The sequence below is a fragment of the Erigeron canadensis genome, chromosome 1 (assembly GCF_010389155.1).
Source record: "Erigeron canadensis isolate Cc75 chromosome 1, C_canadensis_v1, whole genome shotgun sequence".
NCBI lineage: Eukaryota > Viridiplantae > Streptophyta > Magnoliopsida > Asterales > Asteraceae > Erigeron > Erigeron canadensis.
The window spans coordinates 2,093,679-2,119,377 of record NC_057761.1 but is presented as its reverse complement, the minus strand read 5'-3'; the positions used below and the strand labels follow the sequence as shown (position 1 = coordinate 2,119,377).

Below are 25,699 nucleotides of genomic sequence, written 5' to 3'. Positions count from 1 at the left end.
TCGAACTTCTTCTACGGTACATCCTCTTGCAAATTATGTTTCTTATGATAATTTTTCTACATCTCATAAAGCTTTTTTAGCGGCTATAACTTCGGTTATTGAGCCGAGTTCTTTCAAGGAAGCTATGAAGGATAAAAACTGGCAAGATGCAATGCAACATGAAATTAAGGCTCTCGAAGATAATGAAACCTGGGTGTTGGAAAAATTACCAGAAGGAAAGCATGCAATAGATTCAAAATGGGTTTATAAAATTAAATATAAACCCGATGGAGAAATAGAGAGATACAAGGCTCGACTTGTGGCAAGAGGTTTTACTCAAATAGCAGGTGTCGACTATCACGATACGTTTGCCCCCGTTGCGAAATTGGTAACCGTTCGAACTCTCATTACTGTGGCAGTAAAAAGGAATTGGTTGTTACACCAACTCGATGTGAATAATGTGTTTCTTCATGGAGATCTACAAGAAGAAATATACATGAAGATTCCGCAAGGTTTTTCTGACAAGGAAGAAACTAGAGTTTGTCGGTTAAAGAAGTCATTATACGGTTTGAAGCAAGCTTCTCGTACTTGGTACCAAAAGTTTACAGATTCTTTGTTAAGGCTTGGTTTCATACAATCAAAGGCAGATCACTCCCTTTTTACCTACAAAGAAGGTGATAAATTTGTTGCAATTTTGATATATGTTGATGATGTTATTGTTACCGAAAATTATGTGGATTTGGTCGAGAAAACCAAGGCATATCTACATACAAATTTTAGCATCAAGAATCTTGGTCCTTTGACGTATTTCTTGGGGATTGAAGTCGCCTACACGGATGATGGAGTTGTTCTTAGCCAACATAAATACTCCATGGACATTCTTTCTGATTGTGGACAACTTGGATGTCGACCCAGTGCTTTCCCTATGGAGCAAAATTTAAAGCTTGATCAATGTTCTGAAGGTCATAAAGTTGATGCAACCCTTTATCGTCGTCTCATTGGAAGACTACTCTATCTTCAAGCCACGAGACCTGACATTGCTTATGCAGTAAATATTCTCAGTCAATTTGTTTCTGATCCTAGAGAAGATCACATGAATGCAGCGATTCGAGTGCTTCGGTATATAAAGGCTACTCTTGGACAAGGTATATTTATACCGAAAAATGGTGGTTTTGATCTTGTTGCTTTTTGTGATGCGGACTGGTTGGGATGCCCTTACACTCGACGATCCCGGACAGGTTATTTGTTACTTTTAGGAGGCGCTCCTGTGTCTTGGAAAACTAAGAAGCAATCCGTGGTCTCACGTTCTTCCGCAGAAGCGGAATATCGAGCTATGGCCACCACAGTTAGTGAAGTTCTTTGGATGAGGTGGCTGCTCAAAGATTTTGAAATTAATTTAACCGAAGCTACTCCTCTTTATTGTGACAACGAAGCCGCTCGACACATTGCTAACAATCCAGTTTTCCATGAGCGAACCAAGCATGATGAGATGGACTGTTTTTTTGTACGAGAACGAGTTGAGTCTAAGGAAATTTTACCAATATATGTGGCGAGTAAACAACAGGTTGCAGATTTGTTCACTAAGCCTTTGGGAACACAGGTGCTGCGTGATCTACTTGACAAATCGTATATCTCCTAGTATAGGATTAATATTGTTTCCTAATATTTGTTTCCTTGTTTGTCCCCTGATTTCTAGTTTTTTGCTTGGGCCATAAGATATATGTGGCTATATATTGTATCGTGACTTTTCTGAATAAAATAACAAGAACCAAAAACTTAAAACCCAATCACAATTTTCACTTGCACATTCAAATCGACCACCCCCGACACTTTCTCAACTCCCGCTAAACTTGCTACTATGTGGATCCAAATCGGCCATCCCCGTGACTCGCTAAACCCCTATTCAGAAGATAACATGAAGATTCGATAAGTTGCAACCGCTCTCCTTCCACACTTGCTCCAATTACTTGTAGATTCAAATCGAACAACCTCGGTATGTGCTCAAAACTACCCTCAATAATTGTTGTCACAACCTTGGTACCCAAATCTTCGAAAGCCTTTAAATCGAACTCTTTTATGGGTACCTTATATATTTTGCGAATCTTCCCCTTGACTTCACCTCACTGAGAGTTAGGTGTACATAGGAACAAGACAGATTAGTTTATAACTATGAAACAATTTATGGAATGAGTCGCCTAAAAGTTTGTTTCGGGAACCCTCACATATAAGAAACATGAAATCAACTATATGATGTTTAGAATATGCTCCAAGTTGACTCGTTTTTAGCGGTTTTGAAAAGGTAATGATGGAGTCTCTGAGAGTGGGATAACCAAATCTGCGGATATTATCTCCATCTCCAAAGCTTAGGTAGCGGATATGAACCTTTAAAGGAATACAACCTTTGATATACGTCGTATGCCCGCTCTCTCTTAGTTCATGAACAACTTTTTGATGGCGATTCCCTTTCATTAAACACAGGCAACATGCTATCAAATAGAAATTATTAGCCCGAATTTTTAAATCTATGGCGGATATCATAGTATATTATATCTACATTTACAAACTTTTCTCTTTTCAGATTACGTCTCTTCTTAGTGAGATGACTTCTTCTTAAATTCCTAAACTCATCGTAAAAACTTCATAAAGTTAACCTTTGTGAAACTACATCAAATATGAAGTATTGATTGCCATCAAGGAAAGGGTTGATTACATTTTCACCAGCTATTAGTCGAAGAATAAAACAATTAAATATTAACAGTAGCAAAACCTAAAAAGGAATAAGAGATTACATAACCTAATTGATTATTATCTCATGTCATTGATTTTTAATTAATTGAAAAAAAAAAAGGTTTGGCGTATTTAACGTAGAGAGATTAAAGCGGTCGACTCCTAATTACACGTAATTCTTCTTCTTCTTCTTCTTCTTCTTCTTCTTCTTCTTCTTCTTCTTCTTCTTCTTCTTCTTCCTTTCAAAGTTTTGCTATTGTTAATATTTAACTGTTTTATTCTTCAAAGAATAGTGCCGAAAATGTAATCAACCTTTTCCTGGACGGGGATCAGTATTTTGTATACGATTTAGTTTCACAAATATTAACTTTAGGATGTTTTTATGACAATTTTAGGAATTTAGGGAGAAGCCCTCCCATTAAAAAAAAATGTAACCTGAAAAGAGAAGAGCTTGTACATGTTGGTATTTTATACTACAATAGATTTAAAATTTGTGCAAATAGTTTGTATTTAATAGCATGTTGCCTGTGTGCAATAAAGGGGGTCTCCATAAAAAAAATTCATGAATTTAATTGGGAGCGGGCAGATGTCGTATGTTAAAGGTTCTATTCTTTTTAAAGCTGATTTCGCCGCCCAAGCTTCAGAGACTCCCTCATTGCTCTTTCAAAATCACTTAAAATGGGTGATATTGGAGCATATATCAAACCTCATAAGGTTGATTTTATGATTCTTATATGCGAGGGTTCTCGAAACAAACTTATAGAAGACTCATTCCATAAATTGTTCATAGTTATAACTGATTCGTCTTGATCATACGTACACCATACTAATCCATCATTTGGGAAAATACTCTGAATACCGGGAGGTGAGGTCAGGGACAAAATTAGGCCAAATATATAATGTACCCATAGAGGATTTCGGTTTAGAGGCTTTCGAAGATTTGGGTACAAGGGGTATGGCGTGACAAATGATCGTGGATGGTTTTGAGCAAATATTGAGGGTTGTCAATTTGAATCTATGTACAAATTATTGGAGGAATTGCAGAAGAAGTTGAGCAAGTGACGGGATGACCGATATGGATCTGCACAGATCAGCAGGTGTAAGTTAACTAATTACGTTGCTTTTAAAGTTATATGAAAATTCTATAATAATTCTTTTTTAAAAAATCTAATATAGCATATGTGGCTTTTAAAATTTAACAAGGGAAACATGACCGTAATTCTTAGTTTAGGAGAAGGACATTGGACGGGTCTGATAACAGAATATTATATGTAGACATTTTTGATAACTAGAGATCTATAAGAACCAGATGTGGCCAGGGTGGCGGTAAGTTATGCATGCCATTATAGGAAAAAGTATCACGTTCAATTCTTATAATCTTCATGATACTTTATCTTGATTTTTGATATCCTTTTCAAACAAAACAAGACAGACATGCCACATTGGTTGATAATAGTTATTCGGTCAGACTTAAATGTTCGATAAAAGTGCAAAGCTACCAAGTTTCATTAAAGACAGAACAGTTCTCTCATTTTGATTAGCTACCCAACCCACCCATTTTGCTATCTCTAGGCCAAACTTTCAATCATTTTGTTTTGTCAAAATTGTATTAACAGTCAGGTAGAGGGAATCATATCAATCGATTGATATGAAGAAAATGCATTATTGTTAACTAATGTCAATTGACGTTGCCATGTCAACTATTACAGTTAACCCATTTGTTTATGAATATGTTGATTTAAAAAAGGTCAAAACTTTAATTTATTAATAGTCGTCCTAAAACCAGTCAAAACTTGTCTTGCTTTTTTTTAACCTTTAAATTATTAATGGGCTTGACTGTATTTATACATTGACATTCGTTGGAAAATTTATACATTGCCAATATATATATATATATATAATACATTATCTACTTGTTGATCTGTCTAATGTTGCACTTAGATACTAAATTATGAACAGATGCTTGTAAGCTGAGATCCCAATTCCTCTGATTACATGAGTAGTCACATGAGTTACATACTAAGTCTTTGATTTAACTTTATCTGAATCAGACTCGTCGATTTTTTCCACAGTATGTTAGTGTAAGGATTTTAAACATACAGATACAGGTTTCATAAGCAAATCTGTTTTTCTTCTCCTTGCAAAATCCAACGTTATGTTAGTATAAGTCGTTTTGAATTATCCTTTTGTCTCAAGACCATGAAAACAACTAATCAAATATGCAACAAAAGATAGTCATATTTCCGTATCATTAACAATGAATAATATCCAACATTTTTATTAGGGACAGTTTGGATTATTTCCAGGTCCTCCAAAATAGATATAAGTACCCCAATCATCATTATACCCGTTGTTAACATTATAACAATTGGGTTTATCGGCTAACAGATTCAAATTAGATACTGGATTTAACGAATTATTGTTATCAACTATTTCCATGTTTCTAACATATGCTGCTTTCCCAAACCCTTCATCTGGGAAGTGACCGCTACCCATTTGGGTCAATGTATGCTTACCCAAGTTCTGAGAATACACTTCTCCCCCATATTCTACTAACGTTGCGTTATCACGGAGGTCTGTAAATAAAGTTTGTGGCCAGTAGCCCATCAATTCACTCCCCGCCTTCAACCACCAGTCACCGCTGTTGATGTCCTACAATTAAGTTGCATACATCACAATTATGGTAAATGAAAGTGGTATATGTACGGAGATACAAAACTTTAGTTATTTACTAGTATGTGCGTTTACCTTCCAGATCAAAAAGGCGATATCATATTGTTTATCGTTATATGCTGAAACTGGATCTAACGCAGCTCCAAGGGCAATCCTAGTATTGGTTTGAACAAATCCTGAACATTGCAAATTGTAGCAGCCTGATCGATAGCTATTAGGCTGTAAATTTTTGTAGTTTCAAACTATCAGTACTAATAGTACTCCAATAGAAGAAAGTATTAGTCATTAGTAGTAATTAGTAATATATTAACAAACATGTATAGAACTTACAGTCCAGTAAGTGAACAGTCTAGGATTACTATCTTTGTTTGTAGTTGGATCAGCCTGTTATAAGATACACACATTTGTATACACATACTTTGAAATGATTGCTTAATAACAAAGTATATATATTAGGTCAATTAGAAGTATTTGTTTTTGACTTAATAAACAACCAACCTAATTCATTAAATCAATATGAACTTACATGCCAACCAGCTTCAACAGTTTGGACATCACGAGATGGAAAATTAGCGATAACCCAAATTTGTGAAATGCTAAAATCATGTCCAATAACATTTGGCTTCCATACATTTAAACGACCTCTTGCTCCATGGAATTTTCCTGCTTCATGATCTGTTACATACCCTACTGCATGCTGCAAACACAACACAACATATATTGAAAGAGAAAACAATACGTATGTATACCACCTTATTAGTATATAAATGACAAGATTAAAATCGTATACCTCATGATCGTTTGCTCCTGCGATGTCTTTTGAAGCCATTTTCTTTCCAGATTTAGAAATTGACATGGATCTCAAAACATCACTTGCAGTTGTTCTTCTAATAGGAATTGTGCCATTCGGGCATGATTCACCCCTTGAATTCCATAATTGCTTGATCTCTGTTTCCATTTTTGCACCATCATGTCCTTTTGGCATCTTAGGTGGATCCTACTTTTTAGAGTTTTCTGATGAGTTCTGTTTGCATTTGAACCATGAAATAGTATACATATATGACCAATGCTTGAGGTTGGTGGCCTATTGGTAGAGTCTTAGGTTGCGTTTGTTTGGGACTTAATAAATTAAGTCATTTAAGTCATGACTTAATCAAAAATACTTAATCCATTAAGTCATCAATATATAGTATTTGTTTTTTTGACTTAATAAACAAAAAACAACTGTATTGACTTAATCTATACAGACAATACTTATCCATTCAGTCACTTAATCAATTTAATCACTTAATGGTTAGAAAAACAAACAGGCCCTTAGTGCCTTAAGTTCGATAATCATGACTTGCTCCTCATAATTGTGGAAGTAGGTATTTGGGGTGTTTTTAGAAGTCATGGGTTCATTCTTAGCCTCTTAGGCATTTAGGCATTTGGGCTAGTTTAAATTTGCAACCATATGAGTAGGACAATTTGCTGTTTATAAAAATAAATTAATACATATATGTATGTGAACATGTTGGATCATTACATAAAAAAAAGTTTACAAGTAGAATTCTAAATACTTTAACATACCATCTGTTGTTCAAAAATTAGAATAAAAAAACTTCAACATACCAATGACATATTTTCTTTTATCTCGGGGATGTCGAATGCTGGCTGAAGATGGAATGAAACACAATCAATTACGTCCCCATCTGAACTCTGATACGATGCAGCGGTATACTTTAACGATTAATTAACATCAAAAAGACCAAACAGAAATTTATAAAGTATAATTTAAAAGCTACCTTAACTGACTTAACAAAAGGTTTGTTGATCTTTTTAAGACGAACGTTAATCAACTTCATCGTCTTCAACTCATCACTGCGTGACATGGAGGTTTTATTTAACTTCCGGAATTCGTTAAAAAATTTTAAAGTGAAAACAGGTGACAACAACGAAAAATACAGCATCAAAGTCAAAACGATCAAAGGGATGGACCGCATCATTGTATGTTATCGTGTTCAAATTTTCGTGAAAATAAAATGTGTGTGCAAATTGTTGATGTTTAACATATGTATCTCTTATGATAAAATTAAACGAGAATAAGTTTTAAAAACGTATGTATATTGTAGGATTTTTTCCTACCAATTAAGTTTTCAACGTATAGCGAATATATGTTACATGTGAATATAAATAATGCTATGCAACCATATTTAGAAGTTCCGAGATATTGAAAATCATATATATGCAAAAGAGTAATTAAATCAAGATCTTAATTTATAGCGCATTAAATAAATAATATGATCAGTGATTTGACTTCAACTTAACTGTTACCATATCAAAATTTTCCAATCTAGTCAATAAAAATGTTATTCTACGTTGGCATGGTATCTGAAATATTGATTTGCATTCCTAATAAAACTAATTTTGTAGCCTGGTCAAAACGGCTCTGAAACAAACAAAAAGTTGTTAATTGCATTTTTATTGGAGTTAAGTAAATAAAAAGTTGAGTATATAAAAAGTGTCACTAATATATATCTATACTACTTATATAAACAAACTACTCTTCCAAATTAAATACTCTACCTTTAAATTCCCTATTTTACCCTTTTAATTTACACTACCACCAAACATTTTAATCTCAAAATATCGAAAATACCCTTAAGAAACCTTAATTTGTCTCTCTTCCCTTCCCCGGAAGCTGCTCACATATGATACCAAAAAACATACTCATACATCCCCCGGAACAAAACACACACATACATTCCTTAAGAACCGTTTCCCTCTAGAACACACATAGCCACTGCCCCCAAAAACTGTCGTTCCCACCATCTAAAACACACATAGCCATAGGTACGGTGATTTGGATATCACGCGGGTACCGCTACTTAACCAATATTTTTTTCCTATGTCGCGGGTACAAGGCTAGTATATATATATATATATAGGTATGGTTAACGTGAAGATCACAAATATGAGAGAATCGTGAGAACCACTAGGTTAATTTCCCTCCCTCCTTCATTTTTGTATAGTTTTTTTTATTTTTTTTATTTTTATTTTTCATTTTTTGAAAAATTTTTTTGTTTTTTTATTTTCTTTTAACAAAAACTCATTCCAAAAAAAATATATATATAAAAAAAAAATTGTAAAAAATCATGAGGTACGTGTTAAGAAAACGTATGGATACGGTATGGGCGTTGCCCTACATCCGTTCTAAAGGGGTTGTCACCGGACGCATATGGGAATGGTATGGATTTGATGGGCAGCGATCCAAGAGATGGTAACGGTTGTTACGGTACGGGCGTAGCCCTTAATTCTAAGGGCAAAGCCCTTAGAGATGATTTTTCAATGGTTCTCACCATATATGTGGTTCTCACTTGATCCCTTCACTATATATATATATATATATAATTCCCTATCTGTATCAATATCTATACTACTTTATAAAGCATTTTGCCTTTTTTCAAAATTTCAAAAGATGATTTGAACTACCTAAATTACCCATCTTCTTTATTCACTAATTAAACATCTCTATCTAATATATCTATAATACTCAATTTTTTCTCTCTCCTCCATAAATCATTTTATTAATCTAATTTATTCAAAAAAAATTTATCTCAAAAACCGTATATCGATAAATTATACTCGTAAAATTGTATGGATGTTCTAAAATTTTCATGTTTTTTCATTAAAGATGTCATTCGATATACTTTCGACGAATTTTTAAACCGTATATCACATTCTATGACTTATCACCTTATACGACATATCACCCCACCATCTCACCGCCGTAATGCGCGAACACTTTCTCTCATATATTATGTATATATATATATATTGCGTGTGTGCTTTTACGTGCCTTCTCACAAGCTTCTCTTTTTTTTATTATTTTTTTCATTTCGGCTGCACACAAAGTTTTCTCTCTCTGTAATTTTATACCCCTGCTTTCTAAACTTGTACAAAATTTCACCCAACTTCTTTAAGCTTTTCTCTTCTCAAACCATAGCACATACACATACACATACTGACATACACGTAGACACACACAATCATCCAAAGTCCAAACAACTAAAATACGAGTAACAAGTTAACTACAAGATGAGGCAGAGAACATGAGAACTACTTTCATTTATAAATAACAACAAAAATGAACACAAATATACTATCACAAAAGAGAAAATACTCTAGCAGGATGTGAAAATACTCTAGGAATGTGACTGACTTTGTCACCGACATTCATGGTGTCCCGACAACCACAGTTGCATTTATAAAGCTCAAGTAGAATAATAAATAATAGACAATAAGGTTTACTTCATCTTCTTTAAACAAAATATCCACATATGACATATATATTATCAACATGAAACATAAATCGCATCGGTGTTGTCGGTGGTTGTTGCCTATGATGTTGGGTCATGATGATGTTGGTGGTCGGCTACGGGCTACCTCGACCGGGAAAGACAAGGGACACTACCGGATCTGCTGGGCCGGTGTGATGGCCGGTGATTAACTCTTACCTTTTTCTGGGGGCTCACAAATCAGCGGTCAAAAATATAATCAGCGAAGAACATAATATTTGATGGTAGCAGGTGATGGGTTAAGTTTACTTTCAAAGTTGATACAAGATAAGATTTTAAGGCAGTGTCACGGCTGGCATTTGATACAACATAATATATATTTGATGGTAGCAGGTAATGGGTTAAGTTCACAAATCTTAGAATACCTTTCTGAAGTCATATTTTTTACATATACAAAGTGCTTACATCAACTTGGGCCTGTCCATTCTTTGCTACAAAGTAGATTGTATATATAGTTTCATGGTGATTAATATATAATTTACACTTTTGTAAAAAAAGAAAAAAGTGCTTACATCAAAAAAATTTAATTTATTGTAAGAATATAATCATAAGAATGGGAAAATAGAGATTGAATGGAGGTGGTTGTAATGTTGTGAAAGATATGGAGGTAACTGAAAAAATAGTCAAAAATACAAATTTACATCATGTGAGATGTGAGTTGTTTAACAAGAAGTGATACATGATAGAGCATTGGGAATGGAACCCTAACGCCGAACCCCGGATGCTTACTTGGACATCGGCGGCGTTCTTCATCCATTCCTCCATGTTCTTTGCCGACCCATTTATCAAGAATTCATAAAGATTTTTGATATATTTTCCGATACACGGCATCATTCCACTCTTTGCTTTTGTATATAAATGTGGGTCATCTAACATATTTAAAGTTAAATTAGTAAATATGACTTTAAAGGTTGAACTGTTGAAGTATATAATTATTTACTAGATGGCATAGAGATGTTTTGACATCAAATTTAGATGGATATATAATTGAGAACTTTTAATATATTCTTTTACAAAAGTATGTTTTGGTTTAAAAAAGTGAAGTATATGTTTTTTTTAAGGTTTATCTTATTCCAATTTTTATTAATATATTACCAGATACATATACATACTAATAATAATAAAACTAGTTTAGATAATTTATATAAGTAAATAAAATATTAAAAAATAGTGTTCTGCGTTCTAGATGGTTCTGCAACCATAACAGCCTAAAAGTAATGAAGTGATAAAATCTGATGTGGCGTTGAGTTGGCGTTCTGGATGGTTCTGCATACCTGGACCATACCTGATGCACTAACTGTTGGAAATAACAGTATAATAACAATATGTAATTCCTTAAATATATATATATATATATTACAAAATGATTAAATAATGATAAAGGAATTAAACAAGAACAGAATGGAAGAACTAAATAAAAGAGGCAATTTGAAAGCTTCCTGCAAAACAAGAAAATGTAATAACAATAAAGAAGAATCGGGCTTGTGTTTGACATAATTCCCTTAAACAGATTCGCCGTCTGTTCCTAGGGTACACCGGTTAAAAGCAGCGTACTGCCGGACGTTGAACACTTGCCTGAAAGACGAATGGAGCACAGGGATGGTTGCTTTTTCGTGACTAAAATTGCAGAGAATGTCTGTGCGTACTGCCGGACGTTGAACAGGGAGCACAGGGAGCAGCGTACTGCCGGACGTTGAACACTAATGGTGATTTAATTATTTATCAGTTTCATGAGTTACAAAACTGATATTTATGACATCAGTTTCAGGAGTTCCAAAAGCTTCTTCTAGATCCTTCTTGAACGGGTCAAAAACCGGGTCAGTTTTCTGATGGGTCGCAGCAAAAAGGAGCCCTGCACGGGCCCAATTTTTTGAAATTTTGACTCAGAAACCCGTTTTCTGCACCCCCTACACGCGGGTAGGAGCCAGAGTAAAACACAACACAAGATCTTGACATAGCTTAGAAACCTCCACTTATAAACTAGTAAAAGTTTATATCCCACACCAATGTGGGACAAAAAGCTTTTTCAACTCCAACTTATGCACCAAACACACAACTTTGAGACTCGATATCTCATTCACCTTTAACCCAATTTGGATGCATCTTAGTTGTTACGTAGCCTTGGCCAGAGACTACAAAACCCACTAAACGGTTCGCAATATATGTCGCACGACTATATACTTATTGATGTCCAAAGTGGTGGAAAAATACACTTTTCTCAACACTAAAAGCTATTAAAAGTTGATAGCACACTGTTAGTTTCTCCAATTCGTAGGTGGTATGGCTTACCAATTTCTAGTGGTTGGCTGGTGTTTAAAAAAAAAGGTTTTCTACCACTTTTTATATAGCTATAAAAAAAAATTACTTCTTAATAACGTTAATAAAAATAATGATACACCAAACAAAAGTTAAACATATATACACAAGCATATACAAAATACAATAAGCAAAATATCGATGTTCCAAAAAATTATGTTTTATACATTTTTTTATCTTGTGTATATCATGTGTTAAATTTTATTTTGATGTTACCTCTTACAAGTTGGGTGAAAAAAATTTTTTGTTACTTTTGCGGGGATTTTATTATAAGAGGTTTGTCAAAATTTACATATCACCGTCTACATTTTTTCACATAATAACTCCTAGGGTGAAGCCTGGGCATCTTAACTAGTTTCATTTATTTTCAATAGACTAATAATACTTTTAACTTCGCAATGATATTTAACGATCTTGTGTAGTCGGCTTAACCTTTTTGGTGGCCTTAAGAGAAACTAATTTTCGAAGTCCTTTTTGAAACTTTTTAATAAAAACCATTCTCCTTCATCCCAGTTTGAAATCGGCAAAAATAAACTAAAAACCATATAAATGTGGATTTTTAAACAACTTTCACTATTAGAAAAAATGCCTTTAATGACGTCGATTGCGTGTCATAAAAAGGGTCAGATGACATGCTTTTTGGTGTCATAAATCGACCCGTCATAAAGCTTTATGACACGTATTTCGCGCGTCATGAATTTACGACACGCTTTTATGACACTATTTTATGACACTTTTTTGTGCGTCATGGTTCAATTTTTTTTTTTCAAATTTTTTTTATAAAATTACTAATATCCACACATTAAATTACAGTTAATCTCATAATACAAATAAATACACAAATAGCAAAAGAGCGCATTTTATATGTATTAAAACAACATGTTTCATACAATCACAAATTATTTAAAAACCGGACACAAATTGCAGTAAATCAAACATGTCTAAGCTACGTTGTGCAGGAACCATTATTGAAGGTCGCGAAAAATGTACATTCATAATGAGTTTTCTTGGCTTATTGCTAATTGGTTGTCGAGGCGAGACATAAAAACTGATACTTATGGGCTTTTTTAGTATCTTGCTAGTTATTAATAAAGAAATGTTAGAGTGAGAGACAAATATTTAATAACCCTCATAAAATTGTTTTTTCCTCCCTTTCACTTATATTGTCTCTTTATTTTATTGGCTCACGTGTGTTTGTAAACTTTGTTAGCAAAATAAATATTTGTCATTGAAGTATTTTTCGAATTAATAATAAAAATATACTTTTCCTGTACTAAAAAATACACATAATCTAGTATTATGTGAACTAGGTGATATTCGGTTTTTGATCTGTCAATTTCTTGAATCATTCTTTAAGTAAAAAAAACTATTGAATGAATCACAAGATACAACAAAAGTCCATTTTAATTGCATATATATCAGTAAGAAATTACTCCCTAGTATTGCTTTCTCAAGGGCAATTAGGATTTTTTCCAGGCCCCCCAAAATAGATAAAATTACCCCAATCATTATCACTATACACTTTAAAATGTTTGATTAGTTACCTTCCAAATCAATACGGAATAATCATACTGATCACCATTGTATGTAGATGTTGGAGTTATAGTAGCTCCAAGGCTTAGCAAGTCACTTATTTGGACGAACCCCGAGCAAAGCAAGTTGTAACACCCGCCAGTGCGATCACGATATCCATTATTCTGTAACAAAATTTAATATAAATATTTTGTATACATACTTCAACAATTGGAGATACTTAACAAATCGGTCAAGCATGCACTAAAAAACATTGTACAACGAAATTAGTATCATCATATACTTGGCGAACATAATAATATTAATGGTAACAAAAATACAAATTAGCAAAGATATACTAGATTAATACCCGGTGGGTGACCGGGTAACTATGTAAGCTTATCTTGTACAATTTTAGATAACATATAGAGTCTAGTTATTATTAAGATTGTCAATATTTGACCTTACCAAAAATTCGACTTGAAACTGAATCCAAAAACTGGATTAAGGTTGTGAAATATCGACTCCAGTAACTCGTCAATTTGGTTTTGTTTATTTTTTTTTTTTTGGGTTAAAAGTTGAACCCGTCAACTCAAAAATATTTAAATTTATATAATTTTTTATTAGGTCGACCCAACAATTTAATTGATTCACATCTCACAACTTATTTGGCTTGAAATCAACCCGTCAACCCATATAATATGAGATCAACTTACCAACCCATTCAGTGTATCAAATTGTTAGAAGATGTATTTTAAAAAAATGTGTAGTTTTGACTTTGATAAACAAATTTTTTGTTTTATAATATTAATATTTTTTAGTGTTATAAATAGTATTTACAACTTATAAAGATAAAATTTTACTAAATTATTTTAAAAATTTTCATCATTTAACATGAAGCTTATTATGATATATTGAACATAAATTTTATCAAATATCCCCGAAGGGACAATTGAGCATAAAGTCATGACAAACTTTAATATATGTTTAACCGAACCAGAAATCCATATTCGGGTTGGATATTTTACCCGAAATTTTTTTTACACTAATTTAATATACTTAGTCTTGACCCTTTTGACTCGCTTGTCTCAATACTAAACCATTTGATATGTCAATCTATCTAACCCAACAATAACGTTGTTTGACTTAGTTAACCTAAAATAAACTCATTTAACCCAAAATCAACCTATTTGACTTCTCAACCCATTAATATATGTATTAATCGGTAACATGGGTCACTCATTTGGGTTAAAAATTTTCACCTGTAACTTCTGTTATGTTAGAGTAATAGATTTTCAACCCGTCACCACGACAAATGTCGATCTAAATACCAGTAAAATGTTATACATAGAATTAAGTGTCCCATAAATTTGATTTTCAAATTGTTATGTACAATACGTACATAACGCGTTATCTATAATCCAACGACTATAAATAGCAAAGTTTTTTTTATATAATTCAATGAATTAATATTTATAAGGTAAAATTTAAAAGCTTTCTTTTTAAAAAAAACTATTTACTCATACATACATCTCTATCTCTATTAACTAAAGGGAAGTGATATTTGTACCACTTCTTCTAATAAATGTACCACAACTGTGCAGTGTTAACTTGTACAGTCAGCTATATAGCTTGTACAGTGTGATACATATATAAAGATTTGTGGTACGAATATCACTTCCCTTAACTAAAAGAGGATTGTCATGACATCATCATTTTATAAAAAATCATTTATTTGTCACCTATTTTAGTTCTTTTTTATTAATTTACTTATAATGTCATAAACATTTTCCTTTTTGAAATTTATTTGTATTTTTATTTTTGTTATTTTATGAACTTTTGAGTTCTATCATCAAAATAATTTTGTCATAACAGATTTTTAAATTATTCATATATTATGCGGGTTAATAAGCTAATTATAAGAGATATTATTTTGAGTTTATGAATACCGTTGGAATGTCGCAACTTCTATGACGAAGGTAAGTTTTTATAAAACTTTTATTAATATGCTTGTTTTGAACTCAAGTTAATTAGCTAACTAATTAACTAAGTTTAAAGTAATAACTTCTTTAGGGAAAAAAAAATCAAGCAGTAGTTTCGATTAGAAAGAAAAGAAGTTTGATTTTTAATTTTAGTGTAAAAACATATTACTTTTTCATCTTTTTATTTAAAATTTTGACATTTTAAATTGAAATGAACTTGTTGTGATTTTTAATTCGTAATAATATGAATAGATAGAAGATATGACAATAATCATCTATTTGGGCTTTTGTATCCATGTTACTTGTGGTATGGACGTACACTCGTTTGAAAATAGTTTGCATGAAGTAAATAATTACCATAATTACAAGAGTATACATTAAAGTTAATTATAATAAGATAGTTATTATATATAATAAGTCAAAGTTGACTTTTAATTTAGATGGCCAAGATTAAAAGTTAATCTTATTTTCGATGGTTAGGATTAAAAGTTCATTTGATTTTTTTATCAGAACTTACGGTCCAAAAAACAAAAAGTCTAGGCAAATTATCTCCTTATAACGTTTGATAAACCTATCACAATTAACAAACAAGATTAATTGTAAACAATCTTTGTATTCCAAATACTGAGTAATTAATATATTGAACCGGAAATGATTATTTAAAAAGAAAATTTTAAATGAATCTATATATAGGAAATTGGCAAATTAAGACGATTGTAGTAATTTTAATTTTGGGTATGTTTAGCATCAAGCTTTTTGGACCTTTAAAAAGCTTTAAGCTTCAAGCTTTTAAGAAAAAGCTCCTATCTAATGAATAGCTTCGTTTGGTCATAAAATTTAAGAAAAGGCTTCAAGCTTTTAGATGGTGAAATACAGCTTGAAGCTTAACGTTAATCTCACTAGCGTTTTGGGAATGGAAGTAGCTTTTCGTCTATTCTTTACATAAATAGCCTTCTAATGACTTTATACTTCAAGTTCTCGTTATTTTTACGGGAAAATCTATTCATTCTCCACGTAACAAATAAGAGGGAAACATTTTGTGGCAATGCTTTAGACAGCAAAGCATATAAAAGTATTATTATATGAAAGTAATCTTATGACACCAACTTTAACATTTATGTATATACTGAGGTGGTACCAGAAAAATATCAAAGAGACAAAATTAAAAAGTTCGTGAAAAATAAATATAAAGGGGGTCAAAATGTTAAACCTGTAATAAATTTTAAAAATCGATGAAAAATTTAAAAATACATGACAAAATCTAAATTTTGAGGGAGCATTTGCCCCTTTACCCCCATGTAATACCGCCACTGTGTATATATTAATGTATTCTTACCTATAGGTATTGAGTACCAACTTTAACATTTATGTATATATTAATGTATTCTTACCTATAGGTATTGAGTTAAATTATGTATAGTTTATATATTTACAAAACAAACATCATTATTTCCATTAGTATATACAAGGAAGAAGTGAAGGTGATATTATCTCACATCTAACTCAGATGAAAAACTGCTCACATTTTGATTTTTTATTCCATAAACATCATGGGAACCCAATAATTTATTTATTCATTATAAACAAAATATTTAAAAAATAATATGTGAGAGGTTCTTCACCAAGTTTACTCTGAGATAACACTACATTGATTTTTCCCATATATATATGTACTAAGTAATATTTTTATTTATGTCCATTCTGGTCAATTTACACATTTTATTAAAGTTTCAGCTATTCTGTCAAACACGTAAATATATTTAAAAGCTTCAGTTTCCAACTACCAGCTATCAGTTATCAGCTAATAGTTAATAGCTACCAGCTAACAACTGGTGTTGCCAAACATACCCTTTGTGTGAGTAAGGGGGAGAGATGTAGTGCCACTAAATTAGCTAATTGGCAAGTTTGGCAAGCTATCGGCGTATCATATATCGCCACGTGTCGTTGCCAAAAACTAGCCAAAACATGCGGTATAGTATACGAAAAGTAACCAATTTGCAAATTTCAAAACTAAATAAATGTAACCGGAAAACTAAAAAAAGTGACCGTTTTTTGTAAAAAATAAAACTTGGGCTCAGAACTTGGGGGTCGGGAATTTCGGAAGTCGGAGACGCCATGGCTGCTAACCCGAAGGGTTTACCCCGCCAAGATACGCCCCGCATCATCCGAGTCCCATGTTTACGAACATTTCTATCATCATCGCCCATTTTTTCCGGCAACCTAAAAAACTGTTCAACGATATCATCATCGGCTATGAGCTACTTTTTCCGGCTACCTATTGCTTTAATGGAACAAAATCCGGCAACGCCGCCAAGGAAAAATCCGGCATCGCTACCGTAACACTACCAAGGAAAAATCTGGCAATGTAAATATATAAATATACATATATAAGCAGGAAGTCTAACCGGAAACCCAAAAAGGGGTCACCGGAAAACATCCCACAGTAGCAGAGCAGCAGCAGTTAACCAAGAACCCATAAAGGGATCGCCGGAAAACCACAAGCCACCGTAGCAACAGCAGCAGCAACAAAGGGCTCACCGGAAAACCCAAGAAAGGGCTCACCGGAGAACCGATGCAACATGCAAGACCACAAGAAGAAGCAACAGGAAACACATCGGAAAACCGGAAACCCCAAAAAGGGATCGCCGAAAAACCGAGGGAACAAGTAGTAACATAGCCAACTACACCCTTGTCAAAAACAAAGTTTTGGCCGTAAAAGTGAACGTTTTTGGCCGGCGACGACCGGAAACCCCAAAAGGGGTTTAGGATCTCATCGGAGGGGTGATATATCACGTTGGGAGCATCGGCAAGTTTTATCGGCACGTATTCCGGCAATATAAGCCAAGAAAACGTAAATCGAGCCTCAAAATCGAAACCCCCCAAAAAAAATTTAGGTTTCCGGTAAGCACAAGAATCCAAAAAAAAACGGTCACAAAGTACACGCTCCCAACGTTCACAAGGATCGGCCAAAACTAGCCGATATATATAGCCAATACTAACCGATTAAACTTGCCGATACAAGCCAATGGAGATGCTATAGTGTAGCCGATTAGACGATGCTTGCCGATGATTTTTGCCGATAAAACTAGCCGACTACACCTCTCCCCCTAATATATGTGAGAAAGTTACTTTAAAAATAAATAAAAACAATAAGATAAAAGTGTGTACCGTCCAACCAGCTTCAACAGTGTTCATGTCATGATTTGGGATATCGGTGGAAACCCAAATTTGTGAAAGGCTAAATCATATTGTTACATTTGGAGCCCAAACATTTAAACGTCCTTGCCCTCCATAGTATTCTCCTGTTACATACCCTACCGCATGCTTCGAATATACAAATACGTACAACAAATGATTAGTTAATTAACCCTTTCTGTATCACTTGTAACAATTTATAGTTACCCAATCGATCTCAGCTCGTATGAAAACAAACTTAATAAAAGTGTCACAAAAGTTTAGTACCTCATGACCAATATCATTTTGGGACATTTTACCCGTCCTCTTGGCCATATTAGAAAATCTCACTAGGTCACTTTCACTAGTTCTTCTAATTGGTATTGTTCCATTTGGGCATGATTCACCATTTAAATTCCATAGCTGCTTGATCCCAGATCCTATTGCAGCATTATTGTCATGTCCCTTTGGTAACTTTGGTGGGTCCTGCTTATTTTTACATTTTTTAAGGAATGAAAATTAATTAAATTCACATATTTATTCATTACAGATAATTATTACTCGTATTAGTTATGTCAAAACAAAGTTTTCTATAGAATACATAAAAAATATATATTAAATGTACCAGGGACAATGTTCCTTTTAAGTGAGGAAGATCAAACGCTGGTTGAAGATGAATTAAAACACAATCTATTATATCACCGTCTGGACTCTGAGTCGTGATGAAAAATAAAAATAAAACTCTATCAGTTAATTTATAAAGTGTAACAATCGCATATATTTTACAGCACAATGTACAACTGTTTAATGCATGGATTGTTATAGATGGCTAATTTTAGTTGTAGATATATCACTTCCCAAAACAAAAATGTGATACTATGTACCTTAATTGACTTGACAAAAGGCTTGTTGATTTTCCTAAGATGAGCTTTAACCCACTGCATTTTCTTTTGCTTTATACTTGAGTTGAAAGCCCGTCGAGTTTGTCTGAAATCTTCAAAATTTGTTATAGAAAGGACATTAGTAAACAACAAGAAAAACATCATAGATATAAAAATTAAAGAAGGCATCTCTTGACAGGAATTAGGCTTCATCATATCTGTATATGTTATTTATGTTCTTTCAAGTAAAACTGTATGTAATGTTCACTATTGTTTGATTCAAGAGAACTTTTAGTTAGTTTTCTTTAAATATACATCACATACACATATATTTTGTGGTTTAATTAGGGTTGTAAACAAACCGAACGAACACGAATAAAGCCTTGTTCATGTTCGTTCATTTAACTTAACGAACGGTTCACGAACAGATAAACGAACATAATGACTTGTTCATGTTCGTTCGTTTGTGTTCATGAACAAACATTCGTTCATGAACACAAACGAATGAACACTAATGAACGAACACAAACGAACGAAATATATAAAAATTAAGTATGTTTATTTAAATGTTTCTTAAATAATTAGGTATTTATATATATTATATAAAAGAAATATTTATATTTAAACTATTTTTTATAGTATAGGTTATTATGTGTATATATATGTAAACGAACATAATGGATTATTGTTCACGAACATAACTATTGTTCATGAACGACGGTTCATGAACTATTGTTCACGAAAGACCGTTCATGAACATAAACGAACGAACGTTCACGAACATATTATCGAACGTTCGTGAATGTAAATAAACGAGAGTTTTGTTCATGTTCGTTCATTTAGCTAAACGAACCAACACGAACGAACTTTCCGCCGAACGGTTCATGAACTGTATGTGAACTCTTCAGTTCGTTTACAGCCGTAGGTTTAATCAAAAGTCAGATTTTGTGTAAAGTAAATAATTAAATATAAGTCTTGTGCAATAAATAAATAATGAGTCAAAATCTTTTCTTTTTTAGTCATTTATTGACTCTAAATTTTCTATAAACCCTTATAAAGGGTATTGAAATTAAGTTTAAGCATATTTTTCATTCTCATAATACTCTCCACATTTATTTTATATTTTACACATTCTATTCCTAACTACCGAAATTACCCTTACAAAAAATTAAACTTACAAAAATAAAGTGATCTTTAATTCTAATTTAATTAACATTGATCTTTTCATATAGTTTAAAACAATCGACAAAATCACGTAATCAATATTTTTGACACGTAATGTAACCAATGTGTTCATCCACAAAAGTAGTTATAAAATTCCGTCGCAACGCGCGGGTACTATGCTCGTTTTTAAAAAGCAATAATGTAAAAATATTTTTTTTTAAACATAATAATGTAAAAAGAATTGTTTGTTCGATACTTCATAGTGTTTTAATGCGATGCCATAATCAGCTTAAGGCTTGTTTGCTTTTTTTTTCCCATTAAGTTATGTCTATTTAGCATTAATTAATAAATAAATAATTGTTGTTTATTAAGCGTGCTTAATGAATCAACTAAAATGTAAATTACTTAAATACTTTTAATAAAGTATTCCTTTTGAACATAAGACTTTTTCGGATATAATAAATATATAAAAGTTACTAGCACGTTACCCGCGCAATGCGGCAGTTTTTGTGGTGGTGAGTCGGTGACGGTGTTGTGGTGGGGGACCGCTGTTGATGGTAGTGGCGGCGTCAAGTAATGTTAGATAATTGATGTAAAGAGTTAATGTATATATTATAAAAGAAAAGGGGTTGATAGTGTTATATATAGTTAAGGGTGTTTTAGTCTTTTCTCCCATGTAACTTTCAACATGAGGGCTATTTTCTTTACTATATACTAGTATGGTACCCGCGCGTTACAACGGATACCATTGACAATGCGTTTGATGTCGTGATTACCAAAAACAGTATCAGTGAACAATTAATTAAGCGAGATACCACGATGATACCGTATCTTCGATATCAGCCAACATTAACAAAAAATACATGTATTAACAATATAAGTGGATATTCAATTGAAGTGAGAATGTAAAAATAGTTTAAATAGGAATGCATTTGAATTGAAATAAAGGAAGGACACTTTCATACATTCACATGGTTACATTTCAACATTTGATGAGAGAAAGTGTTATTTCTATTATATAATAGTATAGATAGATTTCATCAAGACTTTTTAATTAAGACAACACTTATTAATTAAGTCCTCAACAAATATTTGTATATGACTTGAATCTTCCCATTAAGTCAAAACTTTAAAATTAAATTCTTACCAAACACTACCTTAAGCTAGAGTTGTATTCATATGTGTTTGGGGTGGAATTTTTGACCGAAACAATGTGCACACATAAATTTGATTGCAAATGAAGGAATAATTTCTATCCACTGGATCAACAATCAAGATCAAAAGAAAACTTACAAGTATATATCATCTTTCTCTCCGATCATCTTCTTTCGTCATCTCCGGCGACATCTCTGGCGTTCATCTTCATCTACATCAACGACGACGTCATCTCCGGCAATATTTCCGACGATCGTCAGTTTGTTTTATGGTAGATACGATACGGGATTTGCCCTCATCCTTTCCAAAGGGGTTGTCACTGGACGCATTTGGGAATGTTATGGATTTGATGGGCGGCGATCCAAGAGATGATGACAATTAGATACGCTATGGTATCTACCCTCACCGTCGCTGAAAGAGGAGAGAGAGATTAGACGTGATGATCGGAGATGATGGTGGCAGTGGTGGTCGGAGATGGAGGTCTGAACGGGGATCGATGATGGTAGTTAGAATCGCCATCATCGGTGATGAAGGTGGTGGTGTGAACGGAGATGTTGGTGCTGTTGTGCTGGTGCTGCTGGTGAGAGCGAAAGAGATAGTGTGTGTGTGTGTATGTGTGTGTGTAATCGTAAGTGGAAGAAGGAAAAGGAGATGTAGAGAGAGAGAGGGGTTAAATCTAGACCACAAGATGATATTGATCCAACGGTCAGAATCTGATCCTTCATATGCACACAAATATTCATTTGCAAATGAATATTTCTCTCTTAAGCTGTTAAAATAATTTCTTTAAACACAAAATTACTGTGTTTATTGTTGGAATCAGGGACGGAGCCAGAAATTATTATGTGAGGGGACAATTTTAAAATTTGTCCGTCATACTTAGAAGAGACATATTTAGTAATGTAAAGAAAAATATGGACCCTAGCTTGAGAATAAAAAATGAACCCTCAAATAAATTATTACTCTCACTGAGTGTAACACTCACATTTAAAAATACCAATTTTTTTTTAATAAATAAAGACCACTGTCAGACCAGGTACCTATTAAATGAAAACGTATTCAATCATAATATACGAAACCAAAAAAATATACTTTTTAAGAAATGATTAGCTTGTAAAAATATCTTTTCTACATAACTATTATCATTATCATTATTAGTTGTTTATTATAAATATATATAATAATTTGAAAGAAAATAATTTTTTCATAAATATATATACTATTAATGTATTACACATTTACGTACTCAAATGGAGAAAACTTTTTTTAAAACCTTTCTTTATTCTTTTAATAAAAATCTTTATTCCCCAATGAAAATATATATTTCAAAATTAATATTTCGATGATAAGTGGACTTTTAAAGAATAAGCTTATAACAACGAAAGTAATATTTGTATTTATTTCCTACTTATTTTTTCTCAATTTTAGAAAATAATCACAAATATACCATTTAAATTGTGAAAAATTACATTGTATAAAAATCGAAGTGGAAACAGGTGACCCCACTGCCCTATATTGTCTCCGTTCATGGTTGGAATATGATATTTTCTCCTAAAAAAATCATATAACCAAACCACTCTTATAACCGAACATATAATCCACTACTATATTTCACTGAAATCATTATGGAAGTGTGATTTGCAATCTATATAAAACATGCCATATAAATTAACATTAAAGACATAAGTATTACATAATTATACTTACCATTTATCAATAAAGTTAGTAAAAAGGCCATTCAAGAGATATTATAAGTTATAAACAAACATGAATGTAAATATAAACATCTGGCTTATACAAACAACTACACAAAAATGATAATATCAAATCACCTTTATTTACAGAATCAGTTGAATAAATGGTTGCTAAATCTGATGGATAAAGAGATGATAAATCGACACAAACACCAAGTAATAAATCTAAATCTAAATGTTAAAATAAAAACACAGTAAGTACTAAAAACAATCAATGGAAATGCCTTTTTTCTCATCATCATAATTTTGATACCTCATTCTGTCTTTGCCTCAATTTCTTCTTATTCTTCATACTTTTACCATTGTTAGCTTGATTAGGAAATTTTTTTTTACTAGACTAAAGAGTTTTTGGACATTTATTATTTTATTTTATTTTAATCATTTATTAAAAATCTAAAAAATAAAATAACATACCCAAATCTAATTATATGTACCTTTTTAAAAAATCACTACAATAAAAATGTCAATTGCTCACGATTATTTCCCCGCATTTCTAAAAAGTGTGAAAAAATATGTTAATTTGTTCACATTTGTGATAAAATTAATAAAGTCATAATTTTTTCACAAGTATAAATGTATAAACAAAATGTTCACACTTAAAAGTATGAAAAAATATCAAACATTTTCACACTTAAAAGTGTGAGAGCTAATTTGTCACACTCAAATTCCTCGCACTTCCTCTTGTGTGAGGATATTTGGTGTAACAAATTACTTCCACACTTTTAAGTGTGAACAATTATATATTTTTACACACTTGAAAATATGAACAATTTATTTCTACATATATAATTGTGAAATATTCTTTATCCTTTAACTTTATTCAGACTTTTAAATGTGAGTTCTTTTCACACATTTAAAAGTGTGAACAAATTAACAATTTTTTTAAAATTTGTTAAAAATGCGAAGAAATGAGTGTTAAGATATAACATATTTGTTGTAATGAATATATATGAACAAACCCCATTATATATTATATTATATTATACTAATAAAAAGTGAAGCAAGTGAATTGTAACCGCCTATGTGGCGGTTTACTATTCGTCCGCATCACACACGGTACCATTACTCCGATTTTGCCATATTATATCATGTTCGGGTTTTCTGCTACGGGGTTACTTCTTGATTTCTTCCACATTTTTGCCTACGTGGCGGTTTACTACTCGTCCGCATCGCACACGATACCGTTACTCAGATTTTGCCATATTATATCATGTTCGGGTTTTCTGCTACAGGTTACTTCTTGGTTTCTTTCAAATTTTTTACTTTTAGATTTCCAACTCAAATATTGAAAAGTTTTCCACATTTTTTTTTTCATTTTAGTGAAGCAAGTGAATAGTAACCGCATGCGTAGCGGTTTACTACTCATCTGCATCGCACATGGTACCATTACTCAGATTTTGCTATATTACATCATGTTCGGGTTTTCTGCTATGGGCTACTTCTTGGTTTCTTCCACATTTTTTACTTTTAGATTTCCAACTAATATATTGAAAAGTTTTCCACTTTTTTTTTTCATTTTACATTTTTTAACTAATATATTGAAACTTTCATCCCACTTTTTTATGATCACTTCCATATCACTATTTGGATTTTCCCACATCGAATCTTGCTTGAGTTTTTAACTAATATATGGAGAAATTTAATTCAACTTTTTATCCGTATCACTATTTGAATTTTATCACATCCCATCCCTATTTCTTTCGTGTTATTTCTTAGTTTTTTGCAAATGTTCTTTTTACATTTTCTAACTAATATATCGAAAACTTTAATTTATTTACTTTTTATTTTTACTTTTTGTTTATTGTATATATTACATATATGTATTTAATGCTAAAATTTAAATTCTGGTATTGTTTTTAAAATAAATATATATTTCACATGTCAAATTATTAATTAAAAGGTTTTATTGCAAATATAATAAATAGACGTAGTCATTTTAACACGACAATGGAGGTCTCGCAATGCGAGGCTCGAAAATTTTCTAGTTAAACAAAAAACTATAAAAAAAAAAAAAAAAACAATAAAATCACTTTTAAAAGAATTAT

At 32.2% G+C, this 25,699-nt stretch overlaps 1 pseudogene; it reads right to left on the bottom strand.

The window, feature by feature from the left end:
* Positions 1-4,986: 4,986 nt before the first annotated feature.
* On the bottom strand, positions 4,987-19,644 carry LOC122585254 (annotated as a pseudogene).
* Between the last annotated feature and the right edge of the window lie 6,055 nt (positions 19,645-25,699).